This window comes from Protopterus annectens, chromosome 8.part0, assembly GCF_019279795.1.
Source record: "Protopterus annectens isolate FY-2018-M chromosome 8.part0, PAN1.0, whole genome shotgun sequence".
Lineage (NCBI taxonomy): Eukaryota > Metazoa > Chordata > Ceratodontiformes > Protopteridae > Protopterus > Protopterus annectens.
In genome coordinates this window covers 1,715,704,311-1,715,727,577 of record NC_056741.1, presented here as the reverse complement: position 1 = coordinate 1,715,727,577, position 23,267 = coordinate 1,715,704,311, and the positions used below count along the sequence as shown (strand labels likewise).

The following is a 23,267-nucleotide window of genomic DNA, read 5'->3' as shown; positions in this document are numbered from 1 at the left end:
CAGTAAGGTTCAGAATTGTGAAGCAGTAGTTGGCTTGGGGAGTTTTGGAACAGGAATAACTATTGCTGTCTTACATATCTGAGGCATAATCTTATTTGTTAAGCAGAGGTTGTATTTTTGAGTGAGAAGGTGGGAGATGATGTCCTTGCAAAGTTGAATGAACTAAAGAGGTAGCATTTTTGAGTTTGGGGAGTATTTATTTGTGCTTGGTCTAATATGTTTTAGTCTCTTTTGTTCTTATCTTTTTTGAATATAATAGTGGAATGTAAAGATGGGGAGAGGGTGGCTGTGGGGGTGGTAACTGTGTTGCTGATGTGTGTGTGTGGCAGGTTGCTGAACTCATTCAGGAAGTCAGTGCATGAAAGTTTGGATTTGGTAGTGTTAGAAGGGTTCAGGAGAGTGGAATTGTTTTTCATTTTTTCAATCAGTCAACAGGTTGATTTCTCTCCAGAGTCTTTTAGGTTTTGGCTAAAAGTGAGACTTATTTGTTTTGGTAATAGTTGTTTTTGTGTGTTCAGACTGATTGTTTAGGTTGCGTGATGAGGTATATTTTCCTCAGGAATCTGTGGAGGGGTTGCATTTCCAATTATACCATGCTTCACCACATGATTTGAGGAGGTGTTTGAGTTTATTAGATAGTCAATCATGATTATGAGGTCAAGGTAGCCTTTGTACTAAGGGAAATAATTTGTTTTGCAATGCAGTAGGGTATTGGTAACGTTGCTAGCTGCTTTACTGGGGTCTTTTATGGCATGTTGGTGAGACCACTCAAAGGTGATAAGGTGTTTTTTTTAAGATTAGTGATATTCTGAATGGTTTGAGGCCTGAAGGTGATACGTTTAGGTTTAAATTTTAATGTTAGATTATGTACTGAGAATGTTACAAGACAGTGATCACTGAAGGGGAGTGCATGTATGGTGAGGTTAGATATTATTATAGGATTATTGGTAATTACAAGATCTAGTAAGGTGTGTCTGTTGAACTGAAGGTTTGGTCTGGTGACTTCAGAGTTGATTTGGGTAAGATTTCAGCTGACCAGGAGTTCTAACATATCACTGGCATTTGGTCCTAGATAAATAAGGTTAAAGTCTCCAAGAATGATTAGGTTACAATTTTTGGGAGCTTTGGCATATATCTGTTGGATCAGGATATTGAATTTAATAGTGAGGCTGGGGGAGGCAGGCATGTATTGACTATAACAAGGTGTTTTTGGTTGGTTGTTGGAAATTTTAAAAAGGATCCAGATAGGATCCTATTCTGAGTTGCTGTTAACTAGTGCAATGATTTTGGAGTTAAGGTTGCCTTTGAAGAGAATTAATGATCTTTGCCCAGTTTTTTTTTTGCCTGGTCTGTAATCTTGTAAGGTATAGCTCCAATTGCATGTGAAAAGCAGAAGACAATCTGATGAGGAAGATTTGGGACAGACAGGAAGAAGGTAAGAGGAAATGAGGACATCCAGCAAAGAGGTTGGATGGATTGTGTGAAAGAAGATCTGTGACAGTCAGGCATGAGTGTTGAAGAAGGCAGGAGTGTGGCACTGAATCGAGGGAGTTGGTGACAGTTAACACAATACCCCAACCCCATGTAGAAAAATGGGAAAATGGGCAGCTGATGATGATGATGATGATGATGTAACCTTGTAGGTGTGAATAGTTTGGTATGAGTTGGTAAAGACTAAGGGGCATCAGGTTTCAGCCATGTTTCTATAATAGCTACAATGTCAAGATTATGTTGTATGGTAACGGTAATGATTTGGTCAGTTTTGCTCTTGATACTGTGGGCATTAAAGAAGGAGCAGGTAATATGCTGCTGTTTATTGGTTTGAAATGAGGCATTATTGTTAAGTAGTCTTGGATTGGGCTCAGAGTTGCCTCTTAGGAGATGTATAAAGACAATGGGACAGAATCTGACTAGTGCTTTTGGAATGTATACTTTTGGGTATAAGTGGAGTTGTCTAACAAAATTAGAGATGATGAGGGTGCTGGCATGGGTGTGATGTGATGTGAAAACATAATAGGGAAGGGTAGGCAGCATGTGTGTAGGTATTAAAGCTATGTACAAAAATGGGTATTTTATTAACATAGTGGTATTTAGAATTATTTTCTTATCTGTTTGTATACTTTCCTTTGTTTATATTGTGATTTTCTATTACTTTTTTCTCTTATAATGCCTTATTTATCAGTTTATAAATGGTAACCCCATAGACCAATGTGGCTGCTGGTATATGCCCTTGTTGAAGGCACACTATTTAACTATAATACTATAACTTAATATTTTGGTTGGTAAACTGGAAGTGTGTTTGTGTGCGTGTATGTGTGTGCGCGTGTATGTGTGTGTGCATGTATGTGTGTGTGTGTGTGTGTGTGTGTGTGTGTGTGTGTGTGTGTGTGTGTAGTATGGTTTTCTTAAATCATAGTTACAGTTGTACTAGCAGCCACTGGCCTGAGAAACAGATGAGTTAAATCCTATTTATGCCATTGTTCTGTAGCCTTACAGTGTAAAGTTTGTTTGGTCTGTCAGGAGTTGGTTATAACCTATGGGAGTATTTCATATTTGCTGCAAGCCATTAAGGCCATTCTCCCTCTTGCAGATATAACCTGTGGCAGCAGTAAATATTATAACATGAGCAGAGTGGATGAGAGTTGTTGACCATGACTGTTAGCTGAGATATATAAGTATCCTGTTTTTTTTCTCGATTATTTATACAGATTATTGTTTCTAACAATTAATATATAGCACTTTTATTGTCTGCTTTTTAGTCTTTGAGTGTATTTTATTGCTATTAACTAATCTGCACAAGTAACTGAGTTCTTTGCAGTTAAAAGCATTCTGTATCTTTACAAATCTTTATCTGTTTAAAAACTTTCATTTGTGGCTTTCTCTAGTGCTTACTGTCTGTAGGCTATTGTTTTTGTCCCCACCCCCCCTCCGAGTTGGTGTCTTGCTTTTATACTTGGTGGCTTTGCAGTTGCCCGCCCCCTACTGTAAATCTGATCTGTGACACTCCTCCCAGTCTAGTGTCATTAGCTCATTCTACCTAATACAGAGAGAACATTGGATAAGGCCATCTGTTTCTCCTTTTTCCCTTTCAAAAAAAAAAAAAAAACTTTTTTTTTGCCTGAATCTCCTTGTGTTCTGACTGTGCTTCTCAAACATTTTGGAAATATAGAGTATATTTCAGAGCATTTATTATAACTGTAATTGCCTTAATATTGCTACAACTCAAGTGCTTTAAGCTGCACTGCATCTGAAGTGTTTGTGTGTTTTAGCTGCTTTTCTGTATATATAGACTTCTCTGTTTCTTTAACTAAGCTCTGCAAAGTTGTTTTATTGCATTCCTGCCTGTATTTCTGAGTTTTCTGCACTTTTAAAGTTTGTTTTTGTTCAGTTTAACTGGTAGGCTACACACTCAAGTGTGCTAGCCGAATTAAAGCATTTACTGTGTTTCTGTACTTAATTTCTGCTACTTTGTAAAAAAAAAAAAAAAAGAAAGAAAGAAAAAAACAAAAAAAATCCTTGTTTCCCACCTTTACTGAACTAGAATAGTCCAGTCTTCAGGTATTGCTGATCTCTGGGCTGTGTCATAGTTCCTGTGTTGCCCATATCCTTATTTGGATAGGAGGAAGCTTATTTGTTCACCAGTGAGAGTGGGGAGCTCTGAGCAGCCTATCTGTCCTTTGAGGAGTGGTTCCAGCCCAGTGACTTGTAGCTTATTGGCCATTTTGAGCCATTTCCTATCTCTTTCTAACCCCCTGCTTTAAAGACAGCTTTAGCGTGGTTTTGCACTTGTAATTTAAAGTTTGTCCTGTTTGCTGGATTTACCTGTTGAGGCTACACACTCAAGTGCGCTAGCCTGTGTTACATATTTATTGCATTTTCCTGCTGTTTGTTGCAAAAAAGAAAAAAAAAATTATCCTTGTTTCCCGTCTTTCCTGACCTAGAGTAGTCCAAATACAGGCTTTGCTGTATTCTGGACTTTTGGAAAGTTCCTGTGTTGTCCATTTCCTTTCTTGGATAAAGGGAGGCTTCTTTGTTCACCAGTGGCAGTAGGGAGCTTAGAGCAGCCTATCTATCCCTGGAGGAGTGTTCCCAGCACACGAATCTGGTAGTCTATTGGCTGTTTTGGGCCAATTTCTAGCTCTTTCAAGTCCCCCTGTATAAAACCTGCTTTGGCACAGTTTTTGCGCTTGTTACTACTCAGCCAAGCTCCTCGTGGTCCTGCAGAGTGGTGCTAGCAGCAGAGAGGCTAAAAGAGCGACTGCTAACCTGATAAAAGTGTTTTTTTCCTGCTACTACCTGGGTGACTGTCCGATCTAGCTAAACTACAAGTATTTCTGCTTCTTGAACTGTTTTAAACTGTTTAAAGTTGTTTTTGCACCTGCGCTTTTAAATTTTGTCCTGTTTGTTGCATATACCTGTTGAGGCTACACACTCAAGTGTGCTAGCCTGTGTTACATATTTATTGCATTTTCCTGCTGTTTGCTTTAAAAAAGAAAATAAACAAAAAAAATATCCTTGTTTCCCGTCTTTCCTGACCTAGAGTAGTCCAAATACAGGCTTTGCTGTATTCTGGACTTTTGGAAAGTTCCTGTGTTGCCCATTTCCTTTCTTGGATAAAGGGAGGCTTCTTTGTTCACCAGTGGCAGTGGGGAGCTTAGAGCAGCCTATCTATCCCTGGAGGAGTGTTCCCAGCACACAAATCTGGTAGTCTATTGGCCGTTTTGGGCCAATTTCTAGCTCTTTCAAGTCCCCCTGTATAAAACCCACTTTGGCACGGTTTTTGTTCTTGTTACTACTCAGCCAAGCTCCTCGTGGTCCTGCAGAGTGGTGCTAGCAGCAGAGAGGCTAAAAGAGTGACTGCTAACCTGATAAAAGTATTTTTTTTCCTGCTACTACCTGGGTGACTGTCCGATCTAGCTAAACTGCAAGTATTTCTGCTTCTTGAACTGTTTTAAACTGTTTAAAGTTGTTTTTGCACCTGCACTTTTAAAGTTTGTCCTGTTTGTTGCATTTACCTGTTGAAGCTACACACACTCAAGTGCGCAAGCCTGTGTTACATATTTATTGCATTTTCCTGCTGTTTGTTGCAAAAAAGAAAAAAAAATATCCCTGTTTCCTGTCTTTCCTGACCTAGAGTAGTTCAAATACAGGCTTTGCTGTATTCTGGACTTTTGGAAAGTTCCTGTGTTGCCCATTTCCTTTCTTGGATAAAGGGAGGCTTCTTTGTTCACCAGTGTAAGTGTGGAGCTTAGAGCAGCCTATCTATCCCTGGAGGAGTGTTACCAGCACAACAATCTGGTAGTCTATTGGCCGTTTTGGGCCAATTTCTAGCTCTTTCAAGTCCATCTGTATAAAACCCGCTTTGGTGCAGTTTTTGCACTTGTTACTACTCAGTCAAGCTCCTCGTGGTCCTGCAGAGTGGTGCTAGCAGCAGAGAGGCTAAAAGAGTGACTGCTAACCTGATAAAAGTGGGGTTTTTTTCCTGCTACTACCTGGGCGACTGTCCGATCTAGCTAAACTGCAAGTATTTCTGCTTCTTGAACTGTTTTAAACTGTTTAAAGTTGTTTTTGCACCTGCACTTTTAAAGTTTGTCCTGTCTGTTGCATTTACCTGTGAGTCTACACACACTCAAGTGCGCTAGCCTGTGTTACATATTTATTGCATTTTCCTGCTGTTTGTTGCAAAAAAGAAAAAAAACAAAAAAATTATCCTTGTTTCCTGTCTTTCCTGACCTAGAGTAGTCCAAATACAGGCTTTGCTGTATTCTGGACTTTTGGAAAGTTCCTGTGTTGCCCATTTCCTTTCTTGGATAAAGGGAGGCTTCTTTGTTCACCAGTGGCAGTGGGGAGCTTAGAGCAGCCTATCTATCCCTGGAGGAGTGCTCCCAGCACAAGAATCTGGTAGTCTATTGGCTGTTTTGGACCAATTTCTTGCTCTTTCAAGTCCCCCTGTATAAAACCCACTTTGGCGCGGCTTTGCGCAATGTTGCGCATAGCGCACCATCGGGCAGCTTCACTTAATTGGGTTTAAACCATTCTCCGCTCCACAAAGTCTGCTCTTCACTTTTTCCCTTAGAACTGATCTACTTCTCACAATAAACACCCTATTCCTACTCTAAAGCCTGGCACTTGCTCACTAAAGCAATTATATAACTCAGCACTAAAAAATTAAAAGCACTACACCCTCACAAACTCCCCTTGAGTACCTTGTTCCCCAATGGGTCTTTTTTTCAATTATAAAGGAATTCCAAATACTATTCTAGCATGTCCAAAGGTCAGTTGTCAATCTCCTCTCCGGTCCAGCTGGTGAATCTGGAAATCTTGAGGCAATGTTACAACTGCCTCATGTACACAGACAACCCTCTCCTCCTCCCAACAAATTCCAACACATGTGAGAGATGCAACCAGATAGCCAAACTGGAGGCTAAGCTCTCTCAACTCAGTACTGGCATAACCAGTCAGGAGGAGAAGGAAACCACACTCACTACAATTCCAGTCTCACAAAGACCTACCACAACAGCAAACCAAACACATAAACACACAAAAACATACTCAGAGGCTCTAAATAAACAAGGAGAAGGTCACAGTGAGCTGCCTGTCGGGCGCTAGGATCCGCCACATAACACAAGCACTCAGGTCACTCCAAGGCAAGTACAAATATGACTCAGTCATTGTCCATGCTGGTGTGAATGACCTGAGACTTACCTCCCTGGACTACATGAAAAGAGACATAGAGGAGCTCTCTGAGCATGTAGCCCAGACCGGTATGACCCTGACCTTGTCTCCCCAAACACCATTATATTGGGCGACTTCAACTACCCAAACATAGACTGGGAGCATTACTCTAGCTCCAACACCCTAGCCCAAAGGTTCCTAGAATTTATAAACTCAAATGCTATGGAACAACTTGTTACCACTCCCACAAGAGGGGAAAACATACTGGACCTGATCATCACCAACATGGGGGCTCTATGCTCCAGAGCAGAAGTGTAAACCTCACTGGTAAGATCAGACCATAAACTAATCTCACTAGATATTCACATCCCGACCCCACCCCCTGCCCAGAAAACCACAGTGAAAAACTTCTCTAAAACAAATTTCACACTCCTCAAAACCGAGGTGAAATCCTTCAAAGCCCTCGGGCCTGTGGAAAATACGGCCCAGACCACAGAATCCTTTATAAACACCTTCTATGAACACCTTCAGGATTGCATGGATCATGCAATCCCAAATAAAACCAAGACCCAATCCTCCAAAGGCAGGCGTCGTGTCTGGTGGACCCCAGCCATAAACAAACTATACAATAGAAGGAAGAAGCTACTACATGATAGAGCAAAATCCCAAAAAGGGAAGGCATCTCTGATCACTATTAGCAAAACACTATGGGCACTCATAAAATCGTCTAAGGCCAGCTTCGAGAGAAAAATTGCACAGGACACTAAGGATAATCACAAGGCTTTCTTTAGTTATGTTAGGAACTTGGGTGGGAATTCCCAGATATGCTCAGAACTAGTCCAAAAAGACAAAAAATACACTGAACTCACAGACATTGCCAACATCCTAGCTGACAGGTTCAGCGCAAACTTCTCCTCCCCTCCCCACCAAAAGGGCAAGTATCTATCCCTGCAGAGTGCTGCCCCCCTGACATCTCAGATGCTCAGGTAAGAGCTGACCTCTCCAAAGCAAGAAACACAGCATCAATGGGACCATACGGTGTCCTGGGCTGCATCCTACATGAACTCCAAGAAGAGCTAAACCCAAACATAAAACTACTGTTCAATCTCAGCCTTACTACAGGATATGTACCCAAAGAGTGGTGTACAGCAACAGTAGTCCCTCTCCACAAAGGTGGTGCCTCAACGGATCCTTGAAACTATCGCCCCATAAGCCTGACTAGGTTGGTCTGCAAAGCTATGGAAAGGATCATCATGGACCTCATAAATAAAGATATTGGGGACGTACAGACACTGGATCCTACCCAGTTCGGCTTTGTTAAGGGCAGATACTGCCTCTTAAACCTGGTCAATTTCTTTGAAACAGTCACCAAGGCCATTGACAAGGGGAAGGTGGTCCACACAGCCTACCTGGACCTCACAAAAGCCTTCGATACAATACCCCACTCAGGCATTATAGATAAGCTCACCAGCTTAAACATAAACCCCTATGTCACTAGATGGGTTGCAAACTGGCTCAAGGACAGAACCCAAATGGTTAGAATTGCTGGAGCCATGTCGGACACCAAACCAGTTACAAGTGGTGTCTCACAAGGCTCAGTCCTGGGACCTCTCTTGTTTGGTATATATTTCTCGGAGGTACAGGCCAACATGGAAGGACTGTGGCTGACCAAGTTTACAGATGACTGCAAACTAGGCACCATAATCGACTCTCCAGCCGACACAAGCATCTTACAAAAGGGCCTCATAGAAACAGACAACTGGTGCCAGAGCCATGGCCTCAAGCTAAACACCACAAAGTGTATAGTCATCCCCTTTGGCAAAAACAAAGTGCTCACAAATTACCACATAGGTGGTAATCCATTAAGTACGGAAGAAGTAATTAGGGACCTGGGGACCCAAGTTGATAGCAATCTCTCATTTGAAAACCACATGGCCAAAGTGGTTAGAAAAACATTTTATATAGCCCACCTAATCATGAAGGGATTCACATCTAGATCAGGGGAGGTCATTGTGCCTCTTTACTCATCCCTCATCAGGCCCATAATTGAGTACAATGCCCCTTTTGGGATGTACCTTACCAGACAGCTGCAGCAACTGGAAAGACCCCAAAAGTACCTCACCAAGAGGATCAAAGGGCTCAAACAGATGCCATATGCTGCCCGGTTAAAGAAACTCCAGCTCTACTCAATGGCATACCGCCTGCTCGGAGGTGATCTGTGCCTGATGTATAAAACCATGTCCAACCCGGAATTAATGGACATGCTGCACCTCAGAAAATCCAAATCCCATTGAGCTACGCACTCGAGAGACTTGAACCTCAGCACTGAAATAAATAGGACATGCTGGAGGGACAGATTCATAACCCAGAGGCTCCCTTCATTCTGGAATAAAATCCCAGTCCAGGTTAGGCAGAGTCCCTTATTGACTCTCTTCAAGAGGAATCTTGATGAGTGGATGGGAGATCGTAGGTTTACCCCGGGTATCACTTCTGTGTCACTGTTAGACAGGGGCACAGTATACTAACCTCGAAAAAGGGCATAGCAAAATTCATTTAAAATGGGTGGCAAAAGCCAAACACACTCTGGCTAGGCTTATAAATGCCCTAGGGCAGATAGCCTAGTATGAACCTATGAACCTATGAACCTATCCATCCCTGATATTATTTGGTAATAGAGGTGCAGATGTAAACTCTTTAACTCCTGTGCACATCACATTATTGAATGCAATGATGGTATATATTGCAAGATGGACTTGCCAAGTCTGCAATGAAAATATAATCTATGCAGCAGTATATATTGTACTTCAGCAGTTATTTTCCTTTTAGTCAGATTATTTAGGGCTGAAGCAACATGCATTCTGGGGAACATTCCAAAACGTCTATGGTACAACTTGTTAAAAAGTGAAAAGTGAAAGCACTTCTACATACTGGTTTCAGACAAGATGCCTTAAGAGTTACATTGTATGTCATCAAAGGTCAGGTCATTAGTAGTAAAAACTGGCTGAAAAGGGACTGTAGGTGTGTAGGATCCAGGAAAGCAAACACTAAATGTGACAACAGATGATTGTAACATGCATTTTAATTAAAGATAGTCACGTAGGATTAGGAGGTGAGATGCTTAAAACAGCCAAGATAGTGAAAAAATAATGGAAGCTGGAGAAAAGAAAAAGAAACATCATCACAATGTAGCCGTGGTACTAAGGAAGGAGTGAGTATAGAGAGAAAGACATTGAGAGTTGAGCTGTTTAAACCTGCAGAAAAAGAAAGCATGTGACAACATGAAGTGGTCAAAAGGAAAAGGATGGTGAAGGAAAAGAAAAGCAGTGACAGTATGAGTGGAAACGCAAGGAATTTCATGCCATGCATGTGAATAGCAGTGGTAAAAATGCAACCATAGAAAATGCATGCTTACATTCATAAGGTGCTAAGTGAATGTCAAGTTACTACTTTTGAAAGACGGAAAACCTTAGGAGAAGGGAGGTAAAACTCAACAATTTACTTAAGGATAGGAGGAGCTGTTTGACAGATCATGAGCATATATCAGCTGAAGAGATAGGAAAATGGTGAGTGTTATCTATCTAGCACTAGGGCACAAGTGTAAAAAGGGGGTATATCTAGTAGTGCACATTGGGTGCAGTCTATCACAATATATAAGATTCCACAGGTAAAAGGGGATACCTGATAGTTAACACAGTCAATTTAAGCTATGGATTGTTAATGAGCTACTTCCTGTGGAGCAGGGTTTAATTCCCTCAGCCTTACTTTGCCTAATGTTTGACCTTGAGTAGGTCATTAACCACCCAGTGCTTTGGGGAGAATTTGAAAATTAGGCTAGAATCTTCACTGGTCCCCTGGACTATCTGCCTAGTAACTAAATAAGAACTTATAAACAATGTATCCAGTGCATGCCAGATTCTTAAAGAAAGATATCCTCAGTGTTAACAAGTAGGAGATATAGGTCCAAAATGTTTACTGAAACAAGGTGTATAACAAACACTACATGAAGGAGTTAACAGGTTGTACACAACAGTGGTAGGTTGTTCTGAATCTGCAGTTGCTTCAGATGAGTAGAAAGTCCTGTACCCTAACCGATCAATCAGTAAATAAACTACTGCTATAGAGGATTCTGTATCTAATGCAATTATTGTTAAACTTGCTGTTTGAAATGAGCACTACTTGCCTTGGCTGTATAATTCAGCTATGTCCATGGCAGGGAGACCTCATCAGATGTCATTGGCTATTATTCATTTGAATGGGCAAGAGGGAGAAAGAAAACAAGCAGGCAGCAGTTTTTAATGATATCACAGCAGCATCAGCAAGCACTGGTTTTCTTCTGAGGGGTTACTCCAGGGGGAATAGTTTAGTTGTTGTTTTTTTATGCTTCTTAATCAGGTAATCAGCTGGTCTACTGGCCCTTTTCAGTCATGAGCCAGATAGATTAATAAAGCATATCTTACAAGTTATGGCTTGTAAGGTAATATAAGCAGATCTTGAGCAAGCCTAATAATACATTTACAATAATAAAAGATATAACATTAAGCAAAACGTCTTAACAAGAGTACATTTTATCAGCATCATGAAAGCAATTAAACTCAGCATCTTTATGTAAACATTCTCTTAGAGCATATTTGAAAGTTTCTAAGCTTGGATTGCTCCTATTACAGTTTGGAAGAGTATTCCATATAGCAAGCTCTAAACTTGAAAAAGGCTCTTTTGCTTATAACATTCTTAATCTTAGGGTGATCAACAATGAGGAGGTCATCCTGTGTGTTTCCTTTTGGAAGAGGGTAATGGCCAGAATATTATAATGTATAAATCAATGTAGCATACAAAGATAAAGCACTCTTTGTAATGGGGAGACAGCAATTTCATCTTCATAATTTGCATTAATGTATGTTTCTGTCAGCAAGCCAGGCAAATCTGAAGATTTTATTCTCAGTAGTTTGGGTGTATTATGTACTACTAAATGAAGGAAGATCAGGGATAATCTTATTCTAATTTAGATAGTAGAACATTTTTGGTGAAAGAGTTATGAGCAGAGGGTGATAGGCAATGGGAGATATGGTAGTTGTGTATACACTTTGGAATTAATGTTTTTAGTATGGCGGCGGGTGAAGCTGTTTGAGGGGTCAAGAGAAAGAGACAAACCAAGGTACTTTTGCTGAGTGAAATTTGGGGTAGTGTTACCATTATTATCTTTGATTAATATATAAGGGTAGAAAGCGAATTTTCAGAAATGGTTGGTAATAGAGAGCCTATGCCTGAACCACAGTTGAAAAAAGACGCTGGTCTTCCTATAGCAAGGGAATGCTCTCAGATCTCACCTTACAAAACACAAGAGAAGTAGACAAGAAGTCTTCTGATGCTTAAGGTTAGAAAGATGTATCCTCGGGCAAGGGAGTATGGAGTCCTGATGAGTGGCCAGAGATGGAAGTAATCCGGCAGCTGGGAATTTATGGCTAAAGCCCATGATATTCCTTTTCCAGTCATGTAGACAAAAAACATACAAAATGGAGGATTATATTTTTTTATGTGAACGATAGTGAAAAAGATGTGACAGAGTGCTACAATACTAAAAGGTTGACAATGTATGAAACAATGGTTGCTCTGGTGCTTTTGTATCTTATGGAAACAGCGTTTCAGAAAGTAAATATGGATATTTTAATGCCTCTTAATACCAAAGCACCAAAGTAAGAGATATAGCTTAGTGGTGGTGGATTTTGCTACTAGGCACTCTGAGGATGAATCCTTGTACTGTATTAATGAAACAAGGGGTCAGAAATGTTATCCTAGAAATTTACAGCAGAATAAATTTACCCTGTGTTATATAGACAGCTACAGGGGATATGTATCTCAGATATGATGGCCTATTTGTAGAAATTGTTTTGGGTAAAGCAGTTAAAATATAGCCCCTAACATCTGAGAACAACGGGTTTGGCAGAAAGGAGTGGAAATGTGACAAGTACCTGTTCCTTCTCATCTTTGCTTAGAAGAAGGTACCCAAGAATCTCCAGGATTTTCACCATTTCAGCTATTTTTATAGTCATAGGGTTAGGAGGCCTGTAGATTTAAGTCATGGTGATCGGTGGGGTGAATGAAATGCTCACAACGAGTCTCTGGTAGAGCATGTAAAGAATTTCAGGTCTAGGCTTAGAGTGGAGCAGACACAGGAGCACCACAAAAAAAGTATTGTATGGCTCTGGGCATCGAGATTCTGAGAATATACTAGACAAGATATAATGGTGCTTACCCTGTTTGGTAAAATAAACTGAAAGCAGCATGTGAGAGACCTTTCAGAGTATAAGAAACATCATGTTGATCACATGGTAGAGTTGCCAGCAGTTGTCAGAAACATAAAACGTTCCGATATTAAGATGACTAATCTCTACCAAGATTGGGGATCATTGGTATTTGGCATATGCAGTGGGTTATAGCAGGAATGAAAGGAAAATCTTGTGATATACTTTCTCAGTGATGCTTAGACTGAAAGAGGCTATAATGTTATGGCAGCTATATTCTATGCAGGCTCAAAAAATATTAGTATACTATGAGACTTTGTGGACTTTTTTACTGCTAAGCCAGGTAGTAGCTAGTTGGTGCAACACAACATGAACAGAAATATCTAATGACCAATCAAATAGGCTCTTTACAATGTAGCAAAATAACTTAAGCTTACCATGTGGGATGAAGTGCAAGAGCAGTTGGGTCTTGCGAAAACCCAGGAATCCAGTAGTCCTAGACTTCAATAGTAGTACTGTTGCTGAGAAGGGGTTAGATCACCTAGAGTACAGGACATTTTGATAAGTAGCTGATTATGTTCCCATAATGTAGTGTTACTGTCAAATGCCCTTAACACCTGAAGCAAGAGACAGGTAAGCTTTTTTCACCATGTTTGGGTTATATGAATTCACCAAGATGTTCTATGGGATAACAAAATGTTCCAGCACTTCTTCAGAGGCTAGTACATCACAACCTGACAGCAAATTGTGATTGTTCTCCTGCTTAAATAGATAATACCCATAGTCAGTTTCATTGGAACCATAACACTATGGGGAGGAGGTAATGATCATAAGTACTTTTTAAACCTGAAGTAGCAAAGCAGTTTCTATAGGTGCTTGCTTTGGCAGCACATATACTAAAATTGGAATGATACAGAGAAGATTAGCATGGCCCCTGCGCAAGGATGATACGCAAATTCGTGAAGCGTTCCATATTTTTTAGGGAGAATTAAGATGGCTGCCGTCCTATAAGCAGAGTAACTCTATAGCTCTGCTACTCTAAATAATTCAACAACCTTATTCCTTGGGAAAGAAGTAAAACCATTGAATAATAACCTCTTCTCAGTACTAAGGTACCTACCTGATGTTAATTTCTGCATCCAGTTTTGGGAACAGAAGACCTTATCCGAAGGATTAACTCTGATCTTGTGTGCTTTACCTCTCTGCTCCCTGCTGTCCATGTAGCCTAGGGCTTTTGGGCCTACACTCATCTGAAAATAAGAGAGTTAAAAGGAAGAAAAATAAAAAAGGAAAATCTTGATATGTCACAAGAATCTGATTCCATGGAAACACAAAGCACTAAAGCTAAATTCTCTGCTATTTCATCTCCAGAGAAAGATGTAACTCCTAAAAGGGCTAGAACTACCAAGCAACAGGAAACTACAAAACCACCTGCTAAAGTGAAAACTGACCCTTCCAGCATGGAGGACTTAAAACTGGCCTTGCAGCCTATCCAAACTGCAATCCAAAGCTTCTCTCACCAGCTTAAAACTTTCAGTGAATCAATAGACAGAATACTCACTAGAATTGACAAAACAGAAGCTAAGGTTTTGACAACGAGAATAAAATTGAACAACTACAGAAAGAACAGAAATCTAATGCCCTAAGCATTCTGGACATGCAACAGAAATTAGTGGACCTTGAAGCTAGGTCCAGGCACAATAACATTATCCTAAGAGGCATACACATAGACAATCTCACATTGCTTGAAAACATATCTGCAATTTTTGCCATATTTCTGGATAAATCACCTCTCTCTGACCAAATAATAATTGAACGAGCCCATAGAGCCCTAAGACCACCTTATGACAAAACAAAGCTGAGATCTGTTTATGTGAAGATACTTAATTATCAGCATATAAGCAAACTATTAATAGTGGCTCGAAACAAAAAGTTTATAGAATGGAATGGATCTAAAATATCTCTTTCATCTGATCTTCCTTCTCAGATTAGGCTGGAATGACAAAAGCTTGCTCCTTTCTGCGCTTATTTAATTAAGAAACAAATAAGATTCCAGATGAGATAGCCCAATACTTTGATTTTCTATCACCTAGATCCAAATTATCTGCTCAGAACAGTAAGGAAGATTCAGTGATCTTCTATCAAGTATTTAAAGAATGTCCAGAACCTGCTCTACAAAAGCATTAATCTTACCTAAAGCCTGGAGCGATGCATGATCGCTAGTCTTAAAAGGTACAGTTTGTATTGCTTCTGGATCATTTTTTTCTCTGCAGTACAGAATCAGGGACATCTCAGCGTTTTCAATGGCCGTTTTGTAGTCCTGCTCCCTCGTGTTATTCCTTTAGAATGCAGTTACAAAGTCAAATATCCACCATGTTGTCTGTTAGTCAGAGGAACTTTGACCCCTGTATTTACCATGAATCTTTTTGTTTCTTAAAGTGGTAGTGCTGTTATGTTAATCCTTGGCTGATTTACAACAGATCTGTCCACGTTTTAAGGCTCCACACATTTGAGAAGCTCTGCCTCATCTGGGGACAATCTGCGGGAGTTACTGATGTAACATAAACGTTAGTTGGATGACATTCTCTTTTGGACACTCGATGTTGGCATAATTCATGTATGTTGCACTCTTGGAGCGGTTTGTTATATGTTCTTTAACTTCAGCTTTTGTTTTATGATAAGTCTATGAGGAGTATATTCTAATTTTTGCCATCATAAAATTGAGCTTCTAGCTCTGTTATACAAAAGCGCACTAAAGTAGCCTCTAATTTTAAAAGACAAGCAACCGAAAAGCCAATGAAACAATATGTAACATTAAGTTCTGCAGCTGGTTCTTTGAGCCCCGATATATATCTGGCTGCTGTTTTTACACTAACACCTTAAGGTTTAACCAAGCCCATTCAGATCTTTTCTATATTGACCCCTGCACATGGAACTAAGCTCATTGCTTAGTCGATTTGTATTGTTTATATTAACCAGCATACCTACACCACATTTCATTTTTTGTGGCAGTTGTTTACTACAGCCAATGGCACTCAGGGTATTTTTCACACCTCAATGGAGGAACTATTGATAATTCTTATGGGATACACACAACTCGACTTTGTGGATGGTTAATATTTTTCATTATTTATAATTCAAACATAATGGGGCAATTCTAATAGTTCTTTTAGGTCAGTTTGAGTTTTTTATACTGCATAGATGATGTTTGAGGGTGCCTTGATACGAGAGCACAGGATTTATTTACTGATTGTTAGGATCAAGCTGCCTATGTACCCCCTCTGATTTTAGGAATTATTAATCGAGTCTCACAAATGTTTTTTTAACGTCGCAGGACTGTCGTTAAGCCTGTAGCTCTACGCTAATCTTTATTTCTTTTTCTTTTTTCTTATTATATTATTTTATTTCAATGATCTAGGACTATAGTATTTACTTAAATAATATACATGTCTTACAAGGTTTATTTGATAAGTTAAGGGGATAGCTGCTTCTCCCCTTTAGATTCTGGTGGCAGCTGTATAACAACAGGATGTTTATAAAGAGTGCAACATTAAGCTAAATACTAATTAAGCCTGGTTTATTAACCCCCTTGTCTTATGTTCACTGTCACACTTATTGTTGGTTAATCTTATGTTCTGAACATTAATATAGCTGAGCTTTGAGTGTATTTTAGTACTTCTTGGGATTGTTATGCATTTTAGATTCTGGTGTTTTAGGAATAAATTTCTGGGATTTAACAGTCTCTCCCATTGGGGGAGACCCAAGAATTGCTGAAAAAGGCTACTATATTTCGCGTTATTCTTTAATATCCCAGCCCCTTCCGGGCTTAGGGGGTGGTGGCTAGGCACGGGATTAAACAGGAAGGGTTTTTTATACTTGCCCAAACATTTTTGTTTCATTTTCTAAGAATGATAGATAGATGTATATTCTCCATCTTTCACAGTTCTTTTAACCTACTTAGGTTTGCATGTAAATATTGGATATAGAATTTTGGAACATCAAAGGGTTACAAGCTTCCAATAAGAAAAAACGTTTTATGCATCTGACTCTTAAATCCACATCTAATATTGTTTTCGTCCAAGAAACCCATCTTTTTGATAACCAATGGGACCAGGCAGGGGGAGACCTTGGGTTAAGAACATCATAGCTTCAGGGGCCAAATCTAATAGTGCAGGTGTTGCTATTATAATTAAAAAAAATGTATGTATGACATAGTAAAGTTTGACTCAGATACTGATGGTAGATGGTGTTATTTTGTCACAACGTGCTCCTTCATTGACAAACCTATTTTAATTGTTAATATTTATTCCCCATGTTCAGGTCAACAAAACTTCATTATGCAGATTTATAACTTACTTGCATTATTTCCTAATCACTACTACATCGTTGGGGGTGACTGGAACTCCGTACAGGACCCAAAAAATGATAGGACAAATACTAAGGCAAAATTCAATTTGTCTGCAACCCTGTCCTTATCAGAAATGAAGGATGATTTTAACCTTTTTGATCCATATATCTTTCTTAAAGCCACTCATAAAAATAACAAATTCACCTTTTTCTCTAACTGCGCTAAAAGCTGGTCTAGATTGGACTTTTTTTCTGATTTCCTCGTCATTCAGTAACCTGGCTATTTCTTTTACCAGTTACCCTAGAAGCCTCTCCGATCACTCAAGGATTTCTCTCTCTATTCAATGGCAGGATACAAGATCCTCAAAGAACATAGCTATGTGGTGGCGTGTAAACCCTAACCTTCTTAAGAAGGAAGAAATTCTCTCACAAGTTGAGTCTTATCTTGACCAATTTCTCCAATCCAGTAGCTCCTTGCAGACTCCTTTAGACTGCTCTTGGTCTGCAACCAAGGCTATGATCAGAGGTTTTCTTATAAATAAAGCCTCACATTATAAGAAACTATTCAACAAGAAGGAATCAGATATAACCTCAACTCCACAAGATAGAAACTGAAATCCAACAAAAACACTCTCCTGAGTTGGAGAAACAAATGATTCTGTTACAAAAGGAACTTTTATCTATGCAAGCGGAGGACCTTAACTTCCATGAGATAAAATCCTTAGCAAATTACTCGGAACTGGCTCAATTCCCCTCTAAATTCCTGGCCAGAGTGGTAAACCTGAACAAATCATCTCCATTTATTTCCAAAATTTCATATCAGGGGAAGGGATATCAGAATACTACTGAGATTATTGGATTATTTGAATACTTATATTCTCAATTGTATGGTCCTACTGAAAATTCCTGTAATAAAGAAGAGTTACAGGTTTTTTTATAACAATTTAACCTTCCCTAAACTGACTGAGAATCAAAATAAACTTCTAGATCGAGAAATTTCTATGCAAGAAATTACTGTGGCTATTAATAGCCTTAAACCTAATAAAACACCTGGACCAGATGGATTTACGACTGAATTTTATAAATCATTTACTTCCAAAATCTCTAAAGCATTGCTTCTTTTGTATAACAATATTACCACCTCTGGTTTTAAGGATATACACCTGAATGCCTCCAGAACTATCTTTATTCCAAAACATAACGCTGACCCCAAAAACCCCTGGCATTATAGACCCATTTCTATTGTTAATATTGATATGAAGATTTTGGCCACAATTCTAGCTAATAGACTGAAGTTAGTTATCTCTTCCATTGTTTCACCAGAACAATCTGGTTTCATCATGGGCAGACAAACAATTGATCACACCCTGTCTTTGGAAGCTATGATTTCTCTCTCTTCTCTAAATATAGCCTTCTTACTTCTTACTGAAGTTGGTGCGCCTTGTTTGCTGTGGCATAGACTGGATTCGGGCCTGCTGGATCTAGCTTTGTTTGTGTAACTTGAGCACTAATCCAGGCATTCTCTAAATTATTCAATTGTATTTATTACTGCTTGGTAGTAACTTGATTAAAGTGTAGCTATCATTCTAAGTCTTTTGGATTAAGCACTTGGGCTTCAGACCAGTTGTTTTACATTAGGAAGGTTTGTGGCATGCACTGTGATGGCAGGACAGGTAGCTTTCATCCTTCTAAGTTGGGAACTGCTGATTGAGAGCCCAGTGAATGTTATTCTTAAAGTGTATTAGTTCTGGTTTAAGCACTTGAGCTTCAGGCCAGTTATTATACATTAAGAAGGTTCGTGGTCTGCACTCTTGTGGGAGAAGAGGCTGGACTCTGCCCTTCTGAGCTGGGAATTTCTGGTTAAAGGTTTGTAGTGCCTGAATATTTGAACTGTATCTTACTGAAATTGGTACACCTTGTTTGCTGTAGCATAGACTAGATCCAGGCCTGCTGAATCTAGCTTTGTTTATATGCTTGTTGTTTGTTTGCTTGTTATTTCCCTGGAACGCTAATTCCACCTAATAAGCGGATTCTCAGGGCTTCTGTGGATGACTAGTGATATCTGCATTGCTTACTGTACTTATTTCCTTGTTTCACTTGAAAGAAAGTTACTGTTTGTCATTTTTGCATTTAGGTTACCTGCAACACATTGCACTTAAGTTACCTGGCACTTGCTCACTAAAGCAATTATATAAGTCAGCACTAAAAATTAAAAGCACTACACCCTCACTCCCCACTGGCCCTTGTTTTCAATTATTAAGGAATTCCCAATATTATTCTAGCATGTCCAAAGGTCAGTTGTCAATCTCCTCTCCGGTCCAGCTGGTGAATCTGGGAATCTTGAGGCAATGTTATAACTGCCTCATGTACACAGACAACCCTCTCCTCCTCCCAACAAATTCCAGCACATGTGAGAGATGCAACCATATAGCCAAACTGGAGGCTAAGCTCTCTCAACTCAGTACTGGCATAACCAGTCAGGAGGAGAAGGAAACCACACTCACTACAATTCCAGTCTCACATAAACCTACCACGACAGCAAACCAAACACATAATCACACAAAACATACTGAGGCTCTAAATAAAGATCTGCCTAAGCAGCAGAGACCTCCAAAGCAGACACCCAAGCAATCGCTACCCCAAAACAAAACATGTGCAGCACATATCTCACAAAGCCAGTGTGCCGAACAGTCACAGCCCTTAAGACTAAACAACACACCTGATACACTTGTAATAGGTGACTCTATCGTCAGGCACACTGACGTCCCACTCACCAGGCTGAACAAGGAGAGGGTCACGGTGAGCAGCCTGTCGGGCGCTAGGATCCGCCACATAACACAAGCACTCAGGTCACTCCAAAGCAAGTACAAATATGACTCAGTCATCGTCCATGCTGGTGTGAATGACCTGAGACGTACCTCCCTGGACTACATGAAAAGAGACATAAAGGAGCTCTCTGAGCATGTAGCCCAGGCCGGTATGACCCTGACCTTGAGTAGCATCTTACCCTCACCAAGAATGATGCCACAATATGAAGACAAGATGATCAATTTCAACAATTGGCTTAAGTACTGGTGTCATTCGAAGGGGATCCAATGCCTGTCAGCTTGCAATGATATGCTCGACAAGCCACGATGCTTCACTAGGGACGGCTTGCACCTGTCACCCTGGGCTTTTGGATATTGGCAAAGGCTCTTGCTACCCCCATAGTGCCTTTTTTAGGCAAGGCTCAAAAGACAAACCCACCTCCATAGGTATCACAAGGGATAAGAAACTAAGAGTAATGCTACTCAACGCCAGAAGTCTAAACCTCAAGATGCACGCACTCGAAACTCTCCTTAGCATGGAGAACATCGATATCTGTGCAGTAACAGAAACCTGGCTCAGGGCTCCCGAGAGTACCCCAGCACTACCAGGTTATACCTCATACCATGCTTTTCGGCCCCAAAACTTGGACCGAACCTCAAAAGGAGGGGGAGTATCGATATTCATCAAAGATACCCACACCTCCAGGTTGGTGGCAAAGCACGAAGCATCAGAGACTATCCATGTGCAACTAACAGTGGGTAAAACTGCCTTCCAGTTTATAGCCTGCTACAGACCACCCTCCCAAACCCAGGAACCCCACTCGGCCTGCCTGAGAACACTGGAAAATATGAAGGTCTCTCCAAACACCATTATATTGGGTGACTTCAACTACCCAAACATAGACTGGGAGCATTACTCTAGCTCCAACACCCTAGCCCAAAGGTTCCTAGAACTTATAAACTCAAATGCTATGGAACAACTTGTTACCACTTCCACAAGAGGAGAAAACATACTGGACCTGATCATCACCAACATGGGGACTCTATGCTCTAGACCAGAAGTGTATCCCTCACTGGTAAGATCAGACCATAAACTAATCTCACTGGATATTCACATCCCAACCCCACCCCCTGCCCAGAAAACCACAGTGAAAAACTTCTCTAAAGCAAATTTCACACTCCTCAAAACCGAGGTGGAATCCTTCAAAGCCCCCGGGCCTGTGGAAAATACGGCCCAGACCGCAGAATCCTTTATAAACGCATTCTATGAACACCTTCAGGAATGCATGGATCATGCAATCCCAAATAAAACCAAGACCCAATCCTCCAAAGGCAGGCGTCCTGTCTGGTGGACCCCAGCCATAAACAAACTATACAATAGAAGGGGGAAGCTACTAAATGACAGAGCAAAATCCCAAAAAGGGAAGGCATCTCTGATCAGTATTAGCAAAAATCTATGAGCACTCATAAAATCGTCTAAGGCCAGCTTCGAGAGAAAAATTACACAGGACACTAAGGATAATCACAAGGCTTTCCTTACTTATGTTAGGAACCTGGGTGGTAATTCCCAGATATGCTCAGAATTAGTCCAAAATGACAATGAATACACTGAACCCACAGACATTGCCAACATCCTAGCTGACAGGTTCAGCGCAAACTTCTCCCCCCCCCCCTCTCCACCAAAAGGGCAAATATCTATCCCAGCAGAGTGCTGCCCCCCTGACATCTCAGATGCTCAGGTAAGAGCCGCCCTCTCCAAAGCAAAAAACACAGCATCAATGGGACCAGACGGTGTCCTGGGCTGCATCCTACATGAACTCCAAGAAGAGCTAAACCCAAACATAAAACTATTGTTCAATCTCAGCCTTACTACAGGATATGTGCCCAAAGAGTGGTGTACAGCAACAGTGGTCCCTCTCCATAAAGGTGGTGCCTCAACGGATCCTGGAAACTATCACCCCATAAGCCTGACTAGCTTGGTCTGCAAAGCTATGGAAAGGATCATCATGGACCTCATAAATAAAGATATTGGGGACCTACAGACACTGGATCCTACCCAGTTCGGCTTTGTTAAGGGCAGATCCTGCCTCTTAAACCTGGTTGATTTCTTTGAAACAGTCACCAAGGCCATTGACGAGGGGAAGGTGGTCCACACAGCCTATCTGGACCTCGCAAAAGCCTTCGATACAATACCCCACTCAGGCATTATAGATAAGATCACCAGCTTAAATATAAACCCCTTTGTCACTAGATGGATTTCAAACTGGCTCAAGGACAGAACCCACATGGTTAGAATTGCTGGGGCCATGTCAGACTCCAAACCAGTTTCAAATGGTGTCCCACAAGGCTCAGTCCTGGGACCTCTCTTGTTCGGTATATATTTCTCGGAGGTACAGGCCAACACGGAAGGACTGTGGCTGACCAAGTTCGCAGATGACTGCAAACTGGGTGCCATAATCGCCTCTCCAGCCAACACAAGCATCCTCCAAAAGGGCCTCATAGAAACAGACAACTGGTGCCAGAGCCATGGCCTCAAGCTAAATGCCAAAAAGTGTATAGTCATCCCTTTGGCAAAAACAAAGTGCCCACAAATTACCACATAGGTAGTAATCCATTAAGTACAGAAGAAGTAATTAGGGACCTGGGGACCCAAGTTGATAGCAATCTCTCATTTGACAACCACGTAGCCAAAGTGGTTAGAAAAACATTTTATATAGCCCACCTAATCATGAAGGGATTCACATCTAGATCAGGGGAGGTCATCGTGCCTCTTTACTCATCCCTCATCAGGCCCATAATTGAGTACAATGCCCCTTTTGGGATGTACCTTACCAGACACCTGCAGCAACTGGAAAGACCCCAAAAGTATCTCACCAAGAGGATCAAAGGGCTCAAACAGATGCCATATGCTGCCCGATTAAAGAAACTCCAGCTCTACTCAGTGGCATACCGCCTGTTCAGAGGCGATCTGTGCCTGACGTATAAATCCATGTCCAACCCGGAATTAATGGACATGCTGCACCTCAGAAAATCCAAATCCCATCAAGCTATGCGCTCGAGAGACTTGAACCTCAGCACTGAAATAAATAGGACATGCTGGAGGGACAGATTCATAACCCAGAGGCTCCCTTCACTCTGGAATAAAATCCCAGTCCAGGTTAGGCAGAGTCCCTCATTCACTCTCTTCAAGAGGAATCTT

At 40.7% G+C, this 23,267-nt stretch overlaps 1 non-coding gene across 1 annotated transcript; it reads left to right on the top strand.

The window, feature by feature from the left end:
- The first annotated feature begins 13,786 nt into the window (after positions 1–13,786).
- On the top strand, positions 13,787–13,893 carry LOC122809857. The gene has a single exon (XR_006365972.1). It is a non-coding gene; the product is annotated as a U6 spliceosomal RNA (small nuclear RNA).
- The last annotated feature ends 9,374 nt before the right edge of the window (positions 13,894–23,267 follow it).